Source organism: Lissotriton helveticus, chromosome 8 (assembly GCF_964261635.1).
Source record: "Lissotriton helveticus chromosome 8, aLisHel1.1, whole genome shotgun sequence".
Taxonomy (NCBI): Eukaryota; Metazoa; Chordata; class Amphibia; order Caudata; family Salamandridae; genus Lissotriton; species Lissotriton helveticus.
The window spans coordinates 301,107,241-301,120,696 of record NC_136069.1 but is presented as its reverse complement, the minus strand read 5'-3'; positions in this window follow the sequence as shown (position 1 = coordinate 301,120,696).

Sequence of the window (13,456 nt, the reverse complement as noted above, 5' to 3'; positions counted from 1 at the left end):
TGTATTTTGTTTTTCTGGTGGCCCGCCTGCCCGGCAACAGTAGGCACCGGAGGAGTGTGTTGTTTGTTAGGGCTGTGTGCCACGTGGCAGAGAGGCCCTTGATAGACTGATGCTCTAAACAACAGCATCATTAATTTCAAGGGTGGAGCCAGGGGACACAGTACGAGTCGCCAAAGGCTGGAAGACAGGATTCTGCCGGCCTGCCCATCAACACAGATGTCCAGGCAGGTCCATGATATTTTCGTGCCTCAGTTGGGTCTTCACACACCCTGTTTGGGCTGGGTCCCACGTTATTTTATATGTTTTCCTCGTCACTTGATTTTGCGTACTAGAAAGGGTCACTCATGGTCGTTGAAATGTCACTCATTATGACACTGAATTATGAAAATTTCACACATAGCAATTTGAAACCTTGGCAGCTAAGATGGAGGCTAAGGTGTCAATTGCCCATAGCCAAAAAGCCCTCAGTGACGGCCCGGCATACTCCCACCTGCCCCCACCCACCATTGCCTGGCAGGGGAGTGGTCTGGGGCAAGACACTTCTTTGCGGCCCCAATGGGGGGCTGAGGGAGAATGACACAACACTTAGAGCAACACCTGGCCACAATTAAGGCAGATTGCCACACTTAACACCTTCGCCCCGCACACAAAAGCCAGAAGTGTGATGGCCTGGGAGGCAGGAATGAAGTTGAGGCCCTTTAACAACCGGCCCACATGTCACACCTTTCAGCACCGGCCCATCGGCCAATGCTCGACTGCTTGCCTTCGCAATCCGACCCTGTCCCCAATTACAGGTCAAAGCTGCAAATGCAGATGGGCCTCGCACTACATGTGGGCTGTACAGCCCTGGGGAAAAGGGGCCCCCTCCCTGGGGTTAACAGCCATTAACCAGTGCTGCGAGGCACAGGGGAGGGGGGCCTCTTCTCCTATTCTTACACATGCTTGCGAAGCCCAGAGGAGAGGCAGCCCTTCCCTGGGCCACGCAGTGCTCACCACAGGCGCGAGGCTGGTAGGGAAACACTTTTGCGAGGCCCCCTGTTGATGGGCTGAGCTCGGGGCCCTGGGCAGCCGCCCGTGCTGCCCATGCCTAGCGCCGGCCCTGAGTAGGGAGGGTGGGAGGGATACAGCGGTATGGAGAAATGGCAAATCAGAAACATTTGAGGATCGTCAAGGGGGAAACGAGGGAGAAGGGTAGAGGCAGAGGGAACAGACAAGATAGTGAGCAAGGGTCAGGAGAAAAAAAAGCAGCCGAGAGCAGCAGCAAAATGGCGGCCAGGACAAAAGAAGGAAAAAAGTAAAGAAGTCCATGAGAGTAACCCAGTGAGTATGACCAAAGTGCCAGGAGAAGTACGGGGGGTACATAGTTAAAGTAAATCAAAGTCAGGCAGGGAGAGGAGGCGTGTGGGCTCGGGTCCACTAGATCAACGGCGAAGACCATCAGCCGGTCGTGGCTCCCGCGCCCCCAAACCTGGGAGAAGTTCACTGGGGTCCCCAAAGTTGATGAAGAGGCGAGGCAAAATCCAGGAAGATAGCCTGCATTGAGAGGCAGCGGGGCGGCAGGCAGCCAGTGGGGGCACATCAACAAAGACGTCTTGCTGTCCTGGGAGGAGGGGAGAACATGCCTCACAGCCGTCCCACATCATCTGGAGCCGTATGGAGGAGCCGGAGCAGCGTCGCAGCTGGATGGGCACAGGAGGAGAGCAGGCTCTTTAGGCGATGGTTTGGCAGCAGCCGATCGTGGGCTTGTAAGTCCGTCCGGGGAGTCTTTGGTGCCAAGGTCCCTAAGGCGCCGCCATTTTGGAGTCAGGCAAGCGAGCCGCGGGGCAGAGCAGACTGGAGCGCATCTCTGAGGAGAACAGCGAGGGCGCACCCGTTCGTCGCAGTGGGGCCCGGCTCACCTCTAGTGCTGATATAAAATGGTAGGTCAGGCCAAGGTTTTCAGGTGGCATCCTCCGTCAGGGGTGGATATTACCGATATCATGGCAGAGCAACCGCTGGAAGTATCGGCGGCCCCAGCGGCAGACGCTCCAGATCGTCCGATGTTGGCATTTGGCCCTTACAGATAATTTAGTGGGGCTTGGAGGGCCGCGTTAGAATGTGTGTGGGGTTTCCACGGAGCTGAAGCTCCGGGCAGCCGTGACTAGATCTTCCAAGTACCAGTGAGTCGCTAGCTGTTGATTTACAAACTTTTTTAATAGTAGTTCCGAAAAAATTTACTTTATACAGAAAGTTCCACAAACGGGCCGCGATTCAAAGCAAATGTCTCTTGTTAATTATATATATAAATATAGTCACTATTATCCATATATATCAGAGGCGCAACTTGAGCCAAATTTCGGGGGACTAAAGGCAGAGTGGACATGCAGGGGCTCTATGAAGGGGTGGAAGAACAACAAAGCCTCTGTAACAAGCAATGGTCTTTAAAAGACCGGTTGATTCACTCCCAGAAGTTCTAATGTTGCCAGGGAGCAATGACTGTTGAGTAATAAGTAATACTTTATTGTACATGGTTATTTAAAACCTTTACAATGTTAATGAAAAAAAAGAAGCTTCAATTTATAAAATGTGTGTCTGAATTGAACGTGTTAAAAACTAAAATTCTGTACATGAAGCAAGTAAACGAGAATATTGGATAAAATATCGACATCACAATTGGAAGGGGCAAACGATCTAGTGTGGGAGTCAAAAGTGTCAATGTAGGAATTGGACTTCTGGAGTACCGTTAGGCTCATCCTTTGGACCGTTTAAGGTAGTGCTCGTTTTAGTTGGTTCCTTTAAAGTTTTGAAGCGGGCCTCAGCTGTTTCAAGAAATTTTACCATTCGACAGCTCAGTTGGATGCTTGTCTACAGGTCCGTATCTTGCGGAAGTTAAAAAGTGGTCGCAGGAAGACTCGTCGTTCTTGAGTGAGCTCGGTACAGGTGGTAATCAGGTGGACTATGTTTTCCTTTCCGTTCCCACAAAGTCGGCATCTTGTTGGTGACGGTGGCCATAACCATGGAGGCAAGTGGGCTGCTGAAGGCAGTAGCCCCAGGCAAAATTTCTGAAATTTCTCTTTTATTTTTTTGGAAAACCAATCTGCAGATAGGTTTGGGGCAAAGGCACGGTGTACGATTGAACTGTAAGCCAACCATGAGCCCGCTCTATTAGGGCAGCTTTGTCCTGCAGCACTGATTCCTTCCAGACTGTCTTGTTGACCACCTTTTTAAAGACTGCTGTGGGGACTGGGAGTGCCCAGAGTTGCTGTACTCGAAGGTCCTCAATGGGTCCCTCCAGATACCTCCTTGCTGGCATGTTGCTTTGTTTTGAAGTTCCTTCCACAGGAGAGCGTTTAAGGTATTCGGTTCACCCCTGCTTAGTTTATGCCAGGTTTTTATGTAGGCTCCCTTGCGTGCCAGCTCTTCTTTTTGTAAACCAAACTCTAGTCTCATTTGAGCCGGCGATGAATACCTTGGAAGGCCAAAGATCATACGAAGTGCTTTTGCCACAGTTCTATCTAATAAGGGAGCGTCCCTCCCTCTCATAGCTTCACTGCCATAAGTGATGGCTGGGATTAACTTTGCCTGTATTACCTTTATTAGAGGAAGTAAGCTTGGACCGGAATGTGTGTTTTTTAAGGTTCTGAGTGTCGCTGCCGCATATAATCCTCTCCTTTTTATAGTTTCACATTGCGGTGTGAAATTGCCTTTATGGTCTATGAAGACCCCCAAATATCGATATTCGCTGACCTTTTCTAACTTGCTAGATGACAAGAGCCAGTTTCGTGTGACTTTCTTTTTGGAAAGATTGATACACATAACTTTAGGTTTTTCGCGGTTGATGGTAAGTCTATTAGCAGCAGAATATCTTGAAGTAATATCCAACAGCCGCTGAAGGCCAACCGGGGTCCGGCTGATGAGTAACAGATCATCTGCATAGAGTAGGTTGGAAGTCTGTGAGCCCCCTAGCTTTGGAGCGTGTGAATTGCAGTCATTCAACAATTTGGAAAGGTCTCCCATAAAAAGATTAAAAAGTGTTGGGGCAAGTACGTAGCCCTGTTTTGCTCCTGTATAAGTTGGAATCTTTCTTGAAAGATGGTCACCGGTGCACAGCCTGACTTGCACCCATGTGTCGCTGTGAAGGAGAATTAACTGTTTTAAAAGCAGCGAAGGAATGTTTAGTTTGTATAACTTTTCCCACAGAAGGTTCCTGTCGACATGATCGAAAGCCGAACTATAATCAATATAGCACAGATAGAGTGGATGGTTCGCTTCTTGTGCTGCATCAATTAATACAGATAGTGCTAAGATGTTAGAAGAGGTTCCCATACCTTTGCAGAAGCCTGTTTGATTGTATGGGGTTGCTGAGACATCGGCTGCCCAGGATAACAGTTCCTCCAGAAGGAGGCCCGCAAAATATTTTGCCTCATTATCGAGCAGAGCCACTAACCGGTAGTTTTTTGGATCGCTTTGGTCTCCCTTTTTGAGGATCGGTGAAATGATGGCTCCCCTCCACGATGATGGAATTAAAGAAGTCTGCAGAATCTTAACAAACATTGGTTTAAGGGCAGCTGCCCAAAACGCGGGATCTTGCTTGAACAGTAGGGGTGGAATCCCGTTTGGACCCGGGGCCCAATCGCGCCTCCCCTTTGAAATTCTCTTGCAAATCAGTGCACACTTGATTTCAATAGTCTGATCTGACTGCAGGAGTTCGTGGCAGTCACGGCTGAGTTTTGAACAGTCCTTGGTGCATTTTATATGTGTGGAGGTACCTTGGATGTTGGCATCAGTGCCCCTAAAGTGCGTACTGAGGAAGGTTATCCAGTCGTCTTCTTGGACAAAGGAATTGATGCCTTGATTCTGCGCCTTGGACAAATTATTAATCTTTCTCCAGAATTGCGTGCTGTTGTTTGATTTGACGTCATGTAAATGTTTGGCCGAGATGGCCTCTTCTGATTCTCTCCTGAGTCGCCATACCAACCTCCTGCGGTCACGCTTTAGCAGCCTCAGTTCATCCTTGGCATCGGGATCTTTCCTTGCCCTTCGTAAAATCTGGCCAATAAGAGTTTTTAGATTTTTTAGGCAAGCATTGTTTGTCAAAGCGAGATTAAAGTACCGCGTGTGATTAACGGTATTGCTCCCTCCTTCAGGCCGGTTTCTCCTGTGTGTTTTTCCCATATTATTGCGCAAAGTTTCTGTAAATATCTCCCAGCTGGCTATTAGGTCCTTTGTTTCATTTTGGGTTTCGCCATATACTTGCTTGGCGTAAAGCAGAAGTGCCACGGGATCATCTGTTCTGCACTTTAAACGCCTATCGTTTGCTGTAAAAACTTGTTCATAACCGATAGCACGTGCCGGTATTGGTATTGTAAAGGCTTCTAGTGTCACTTCTTGTGGTAAGTGATCACTATAGTCAAGTGAGCTAATATGGAAATCAGTAGTTGCTTGGAACAAGTTATCCGAGAGGAAGGTGAAGTCGATTATTAGGTCTCGGCTAGCCGCGCGAAGGGCGTCTCCGCCGAGACTCTTTTGTTGGCATGTGTGCTTCCCAGGAGACAATCCTGGCCGCGCGCATCGCCTTGGAGGCGATTTGAAACTGACACGCGCACAAGTACGAGCGCTGTACGAGCGCTGACTTGTGCGCTGAATGGATTTTGTTATTTCAGGATATGAAAGCAAGTAGCACTTTCCTGGCGCTTTTTGTTTCGTTTTTATTGTAGTACTGTGACTCTTGCTTACATGCAGATAGGCGTGCTTTCATTCAGCAAGTTGTATTTTGTTACAATACAATGCGCGTTTAGAGTAAACGTGTAAGGCTTAGTGGCTTCTGTTGTCTAACTTTTTAAAACACGTGTTCATTGATATAAGCGCGTTTAGAGTAAATGTGTAAGATTTAGTGGCTTCTGTTGTCTAACTCTTTAAAGTACGTGTGCACTGATATAAGCGCACAATTCAAAAGTAACGCCAACTGACTGCTTCCCACTTGCCGGTACTTTGACTCTTGCTTACATGCAGATAGCCGTGGTTTCATTCAGCAAGTTGTATTTGTTACAATGCTCCCCACTTGCCGGATACCTGCTGTAGGTCTCAAGCGCTACTGGCCTGAAGGCAGAATGCTTGGTTTTATGTGAGATCGTGTTCTAGCATGAGCTGAGCCTGTCTGCAGTTTTCAGAACCATGTCCTTATAGCTGTTCCAGGATATTGCCATACCATATACTCTTAAGTGCATTATAATCCTCGCGGTTATTGCTAACTTTGGTTTGGCTTTATCAAAACATGTCGTGTAAGGTGTCATACGCTTTGGAATACTACCCCCTCGCCAGTTCTGGTGACGAGGGTAGCATTCCACCCTTCTAGAGGGAGAAGACATGTTACTGCCATTAATCCCGGTTAAAGTTAACCAGAGCATCAGCATCACAAAATGGATGCTGCTGTCACAAACACAAGTCTGACCTCCTGCTGCTGGGAGTCCTTCGAGTGAGTGTGGCTTGGACAATAGGTTTCCTGTCAGGGGGAGGTGCTAGCACCACCCCAGACAGGAGATAGTGGATTGGGGCAGAGAGGGCTGAATGAAACGAGACACTGCCTGGGGCACACAAGGTGTCCCATGCATAGGCCAGTTCAGCCCGGTGCTGGGGCACTCCAGCCCCAGCTCTGGCGCGAAACTGGACAAAGGGAAAGGGGTGTAACCGCCCCCTTCCTGGATCCCACCCATAGGAGGGACCTAGCAGGTAATCCAGACCCTAGATTTGGTATAAAGGTAGGAGCTGTGTCCTTAGACTTTAGATAATCCTGACTGAAACTCTGATATGAAACTCTGGACCCTTCGACATCCTACTTGACGTAGAAGACTGAAGAATCTCCCTTGTGGTCAAGGAGTGACCACCCTGTGCAAGCAGGCACCATCAAGCGCTCAATGGTTTGCTTTGTCGTTGCTCCCGCCGGAGCTTGAACACAGAGCCTGACAAGACCCGGACTTCCAGACATCCAACAGCCCGATCCACAGCCAAGGCAAAGTTGAGACCCGTGGAGGCGATGAGAGACGTGGGACCGGCCATCTTGGAAAGCCAGCGAATCGCTTTCCGTGCAATTTCTGAGGCACCCTCGAAGTTGTACATTGGGGATTGAGAAGCCCCAGCCCCGAGCACCAACTGCACCGAAGATCACCTCTCCACACTCACCGAGTGCTGCGTGGGGCCTTTTTGCATTTTCCTGCTTGACGCGTCTGTTCGGTCACTTGCCCGTTGGCTAGTGGCCTCTGTGACGACGAACCTTTGAATTTCCAATGCTGGTCTGGTTGCTCCAGACTGGCCCTTGCTCCCCAGAAAAGGAGCAGCCCATCAGACCTTGCTGTTATGATCCAGAAGCCATCTTCGATTCCTGCGTGGGTTGCATTTGCCAAGGCCTGTTGACTCCGAATCGAGATCCGACACCGCCAACAGCGAGAGCCTTTGTGGGACAGTCTGTATCCAGCTCCTGGTTGTCGTCGACACCTCCTGGTCCACGTGGCAGCGGAGACAAGCTTCACAACATCACCTGATCGCATCCCGACATCGCCTGGTTCCTTCCTGGTCACTGGCTAGTGACCCAGACTCTGTCCCCTCTGCTTTCAGGTACTCTTCATCCTCGATCAACCCTTGGATCCAACCGGACTCTTCTCTCCTGTTCGCCTGCAGCATCTTTTCTCCAAGGCTCCATGGAATGCCACGACGAAACCCGACACACTTTGACACCTATGCACCCGCTTTCTGTGGGTGAAGTAACGCGAGTACTACGGTGCTCCTGTAAAGAGTAACTCTCCTAGTGTCCTGGTTTCAAGTGGTTAGCTTCTAGTCCAGTCGGAAGACTCCTAAACCTTTAACTTTCTAACTTTACGCACCCATTGACTTCTATGTGTGCACGTGTGTGCATTTAGACACTGCACCCGCATCCCGTGGGTCTCCCACTTCCTAACTGCTGTTAGTACAGTGTAGCCCCAGTGATTCCCAAGGCCCTAGGCCTTATGGTTTAGCGGGCCACCAGGGCCTATTCATATTTGTGCAACTTTTGTATGTTATATTAAGTTACTTGTTACGCGCTTGTGCTCCTGTTCTCACAAAGAGTTCAGTGGGTTGTTTTAGAAACAAATACATATATATTTTGAATATATAACCTGTGCGCTGTCCTTTCATTTGGTATTAAAAGGATTGCATGTGGTAAAACAGCTGGCTTCACCTGCCCTCTTGAGTTTAGCCTAAGACTTCTTTTGTCCATGCTACCCCTAGGATAGCTGGTCTATAAGGTTGACTTTACAACCATCACCATAAGGGTTGTTTGGACTGGTGCAAGGTGCTCACTAGAATAATGAACATCATATACCAGGCCAACTTCTCACAACCGCCACCTCCCCGGGGCATTCGTAATTATGTGTGGGGGTCTTGCGGGCTTATATTATTCTAGATAAGCGTGGGGGGCGCGTGCCCCTCATGACACTGCGCCGGGGACCACCACATCCCCGGTGCAATTTTAAATGAAGGGCGGGGTCCGTTGTGGACCCCCGGCCCTGGTGATCACCACCACTAAGGGGCTTTAAAAATGCTGTGACGGGGGCTGCGCAGCCCCTTCTTGGAGCCCTCGATGGCCCTGGGGACGCCAACCCCCAGGGCCGGCTCCTGCAATGTCCCAGGGTGCCCATTCCCGGGACATTGCTGTTTGCTATGGCAGGGCCGGAGCACGGCTCCAGCCCTGCCATTGCAAACACTGCTTCGCTTCATGGAAGCAAGAGCACAAAACCTGCTCTCGCTTCCATGAAGCGAAGCAGAATTGCTTTTGGACAAGGGGAGCTGCATGTTATCAGCTCCCCTTGCCCAAAAGCAATGCTGCCTCCCACAGGAGGGGCAGGCCCCGGGGGATGGGGTCCCCAGGGCCAGAAGTGGCCCGGGAGGGGGACCACGCATCCCCCTTCCCTTTAGTGAAAAAAAAAAGAATGGCTGGGCCCCGGGGGGCAAAATCGGCCTGGGGAGGGGGCCACGCTGCCCCCCTCTTTATATTAAAATAATAAAAAAAGTCCAAGCCAATAGTGGTCCAGGAAATAGGAGGCATGCTGCCCCCGCCCTGGGGCCAAAATCAGCCAAGGGAGGGGGGCCGTGTAGCTTCCTTCCCATTTTTTTTTAAATGGGGCAGGCCTTGGGAGATGGGGTCCCCAGGACCCCAAAAATGTTTAAAGAGGGGGCTACACAGCCCCCCTTCTAGCAAAAAAAAAAAAGCTGCCCAGAGGCCCCGCCCCCTCCCTGCACCACTGTGCAAACACGCCTCCTGGAGCGTTCTAAGTTGGGGCATTACGTCCCCTTAAATCCTGAGGGTTCCTGGGGCGAACAAGGCAACCAGATACTTCCAGTAATCCCCACACAGTGGGATTTTTTAGAGATGGTCTGAGGCCATGCCCCTTTTTTCACCACTCTGCAAACACGCCTCTGGGCACACTGTTGGTGGGGCGATGAGGTCCTCTTGTGTCCTCAGGACTAAAGTGGACTTCATCGCCCGAGCAGCAGTGTGCCGGGAGGCGCATTTGCAGAGTGGTGTAAAAAGGGGGCAGGGCCTCCGACCACTCTAAGCAATCCAGCTGTGTGGGGCTTACTGGAGGCTCCTGGTGGGCTAGTTGACCCCCAGGGACCCTCTGAATTCAAGGGGACTGAATTCCCCAACCAAGAACATGCCAGGAGGTGCGTTTGCAGAGTGGTGGAGATAGGGGGCGTGGCCTGCTACCACCTCTCAGCAATCCCACTGTGTGGGGCTTACTGGAGGTAACAGGTAGGCTAGTTGGCCCCTAAGGACCCCCAGCATTGAAGGGGACTTTAATCCCTATCCAAGAGCGTGCCAGGAGCGCGTTTGCAGAGTGGTGGGGAATGTGGACATGGCCTGTGTGACGAGGAGGACCCGAACTCGGGCCCTCCAGGCTTACCTGTTAATGTCTCCCCTCTTTCCAAACAGCACACAGACTCCTGGAAGACGAAGGACGCTGCCTATAACCCCGGGATGTACGAAAAGGACCCGTGTTACTTTAATTGGGCGGAGCTGGAACCTGACCCCACCCACCTGCCACTGGTAAAACCCAGCCCAAACACCACACAGGTGAGTGATACACCTGGAGGCGGAGAAGGAGAGTGGTGGCGAGAGGACGGAGCGGAGTGGAGTTCGAGGACGGAGGAGGCGAGATAGGAAGATCGGAGGACAGAGGAGGCGAGAGAGGAAGATCGGAGGACGGAGGAGGCGAGTCAGGACGGAGCGGAGTGGAGTTCGAGGACGGAGGAGGTGAGCCAGGATGAGCGGAGCTTGGAAAACTCAGGACGCGGAGACCGAGACTACAACGACAAGCCAGGAGGCCAACGGGACGGCGCATCGCCCAGCCACACTTCCCGAGAAGTGTGGCTAGAACAGGTACGGTCACGCTTCACGGGTTGGGCGGGTCGTAAGTGGAGCAAACCTCTCTGAGGAAACCCTCGGCACACCCTGCACGCATACCCCCCCTCACCTTACCACCACTTGTACAGGGGTACGTTATCTGCACGTGTGTGTCTGCACCCCCTTCCCCTATCAAACGACGTATCTGCGCCAGGCTAATACTGGTTTCTTTCCTCCCTGTCGGTTTCGGAATCATCTTGGAAAATGGCGTAAGAGCGGGCTACACCTCCCAGAAGACACCGGGAGCGGCGGCTAGGAGCCACGAGAGCCACAGCGGAGGATACCGACAACCCCCTCCCGTTCTACCGAGTACCGGCGACTGTATAAAATAATAAAGCCTGCTTTACCAAGAACCCCTTTGTCCGTGAGCCTGTTTGAATCCCCACGCGAATCCCGACAGCCTGCTATGAGAACTTAGCAATTCTGCTGTGTGGGACTTACTAGAGGTAATAGGAGGGGTAGTTGGCCCCCAAGGTTGTCCTTGGGGGCCAACTACCCCTCCTGTTACCTCCACTAAGTCCAACACAGTGGGATTACTAAGAGGTCTTCAGAGGCCATACACCCCTTTCTCCACCACTCTGTAAACGCGCCTCCTGGCACAGTACTGGTTGGGGAATGAAGTCCACTTTACTCCTGAGGGACTTTAGCAGCCAAGTAGCCCTCCTGGTACCTCCTGTAAGTCCTACGCAGTGGAATTAATTCCTGGGTGCTGGTTGGAGGCCCAGCCCCCTTTCTCCACCACTCTACAAACGTGACTACCAGTTAAAGAAGCATGTGTAATGTAATAGGTCTCGAATCTGCAAGAGTTTGAGCTATTAGTGTTGTGAATATAAAAGTGTTTTATTAATGTTTCTTGGAGTGAATGTAGGTTGTGTGTAATGGAGTTATGTGGCATGTTGTACAGTAAAATTATGTGGATAGAAAGTATGTGGTATGGTGGTCTGTGTTGTGGAGTGGTAACCTCGGGTTTAGTCTTCCTCGTTTCCATAGAAGCTAAACTATGAACTCAATGAGACAAAAAAAAGAAGGAACCATTGAGGAGCACTTCTGGACCTAGTCAGAGGTATGAGCAGGGTTACTGGAATTATGTGTAAACCTAGAATGGTCATCTGTTACTTATTGTTATTGTAGGTGTTTAATTGGTAGTAATGATGTGCAAGTCACTCTTGCTTCTTTCTGCGCCTCGCTTGCCTCTTTCTGCATTTCTATTGCTTCCTTCTGCACTTCTTTTGTTTCTTTCTGCACCTGTCTTGCTTCTTTTTGCACCCCTCTTGCTTCATTCTACACCCCTTGCCTCTTTCACACCCTTCTTCCCTCTTTCCGTATCCCTCTTGCCTCTTTCTGCACCCTTCTTCCCTCTTTCTGCACCTCTCTTGCCTCGTTCTGCACCCCTCTTCCTTCTTTCTGCACTCCTCCTACCTCTTTCTGCACCTCTATTCCTTCTTTCTGCACTTCTTTTGTTTCTTTCTGCACCTCTCTTGCTTCTTTCTGTACCCCTGTTGCCTCTTTCTCCACCCCTCTTCACCCTTTCTGCATGTCTGTTGCTTCTTTCTGTACCTCTCTTGCTTCTTTGTGTACCCCTTGTGCCTCTTTCTGTACCCCTCTTCCCTTTCTGCACTCCTCGTGCCACTTTCTGCACCTCTCTTGCTTCTTTCTGTACCCCTATTGCCTCTTTCTCCATCCCTCTTCCTGCACCTCTCTTGCTTCTTTCTGCACCTCTCCTATCTCTTTCTCCACCCCTCTTCCCTCTTACTGTACCTCTGTTGCTTCTTTCTGCACCTCTGTTGCTTCTTTCTGCACCCCTCGTGCCTCTTTCTGCACCTCTCTTCCCTCTTTTTACACCCTTCTTGCCTCTTTCTGCACCTGTTGCATCTTTCTGCACTACTCTTGCTTCTTTCTGCACATCTCTTGCTTCTTTCTGCTCCACTCGTGCTTCTTTCTGCATCCCTCTTTCCTCTTTCTGCACTTCTCTTGACTCTTTTTGCACCCCTGTTCCTTATTTCTGCTCTTCTTTTGTTTCTTTCTGCACCCCTCTTGCTTCTTTCTGCACCCCTCTCGCCACTTTCTCCACCCCTGTTCCCCTTTTTTGCATCTCTGTTGCTTCTATATCCACTTCTTTTGCCTCTTTTTTCACCCAATCCCTCTTTCTGCACCTCTGTTGCTTCTTTCTGCAATTCTCTTGCTTCTTTCTGCACCTCTGTCTCTTCTTTCAGCAACTCTTGTGTCTCTTTCTACACCTCTCTTCCCTCTTTCTGCTCCCCTCTTCCCTCTTTCTGCACCTTTGTTCCTTCTCTTTGCATTTCTTTTGTTTCTTTCTGCAACTCTCTTGCTTCTTTCTGTATACCTATGTCCTCTTTCTCCTCCCCACTTCCCCATTTCTGCATCTCTGTAACTTCTTTATGCACTTCTCTTGCTTCTTTCTGTACCTCTCTTGCTTCTTTCTGAATCCCTCATTCCCCTTTCTGCACCCCTCTTCCTGTACCCCTCTTGCCTCTTTCTATATCTATGTTGCTTCTTTTGTGTACTTCTTTTGTTTCTTTCTACACCACTTTTTTTCTGTTGTCTTCATTTGCCTTCCAAGCACCACAATCCGTAACCACCCTTTATCATGCCGTGAGAGCAAGGTACTGATAGTTGCCTTCCTTATCAAGAGACCTGCCAATTGCACTTCGAATAGCCATTCTCCCTGTCCTTCAACTCTCTCGACCAATAACCGTTACTTAAATGCCGAGCCTCCATGAGAGATATGAGAGATTTAGAATTGGCTTGTGCATTTTACAGAGGTCTGCTTTTTAGGCATAATCATTGAACCGCCCTTCCTACCTCTCCAGCCATTCCGTTACCGGACGCCAAAAGGCATACCTTCTCCTATCTAGGGAGGTTGCATCCAAACTTAAAATATATATCAATGATGATTTCCACTCTATATAGGTAGGAGGATATGGGCTAGTCCATTTTTTACATAACTCTCTTCTCACCAACAACATACATTAAAAGTTTAATTTTTGTTCATCTCTAACTAACTCACTGTCCACCCCA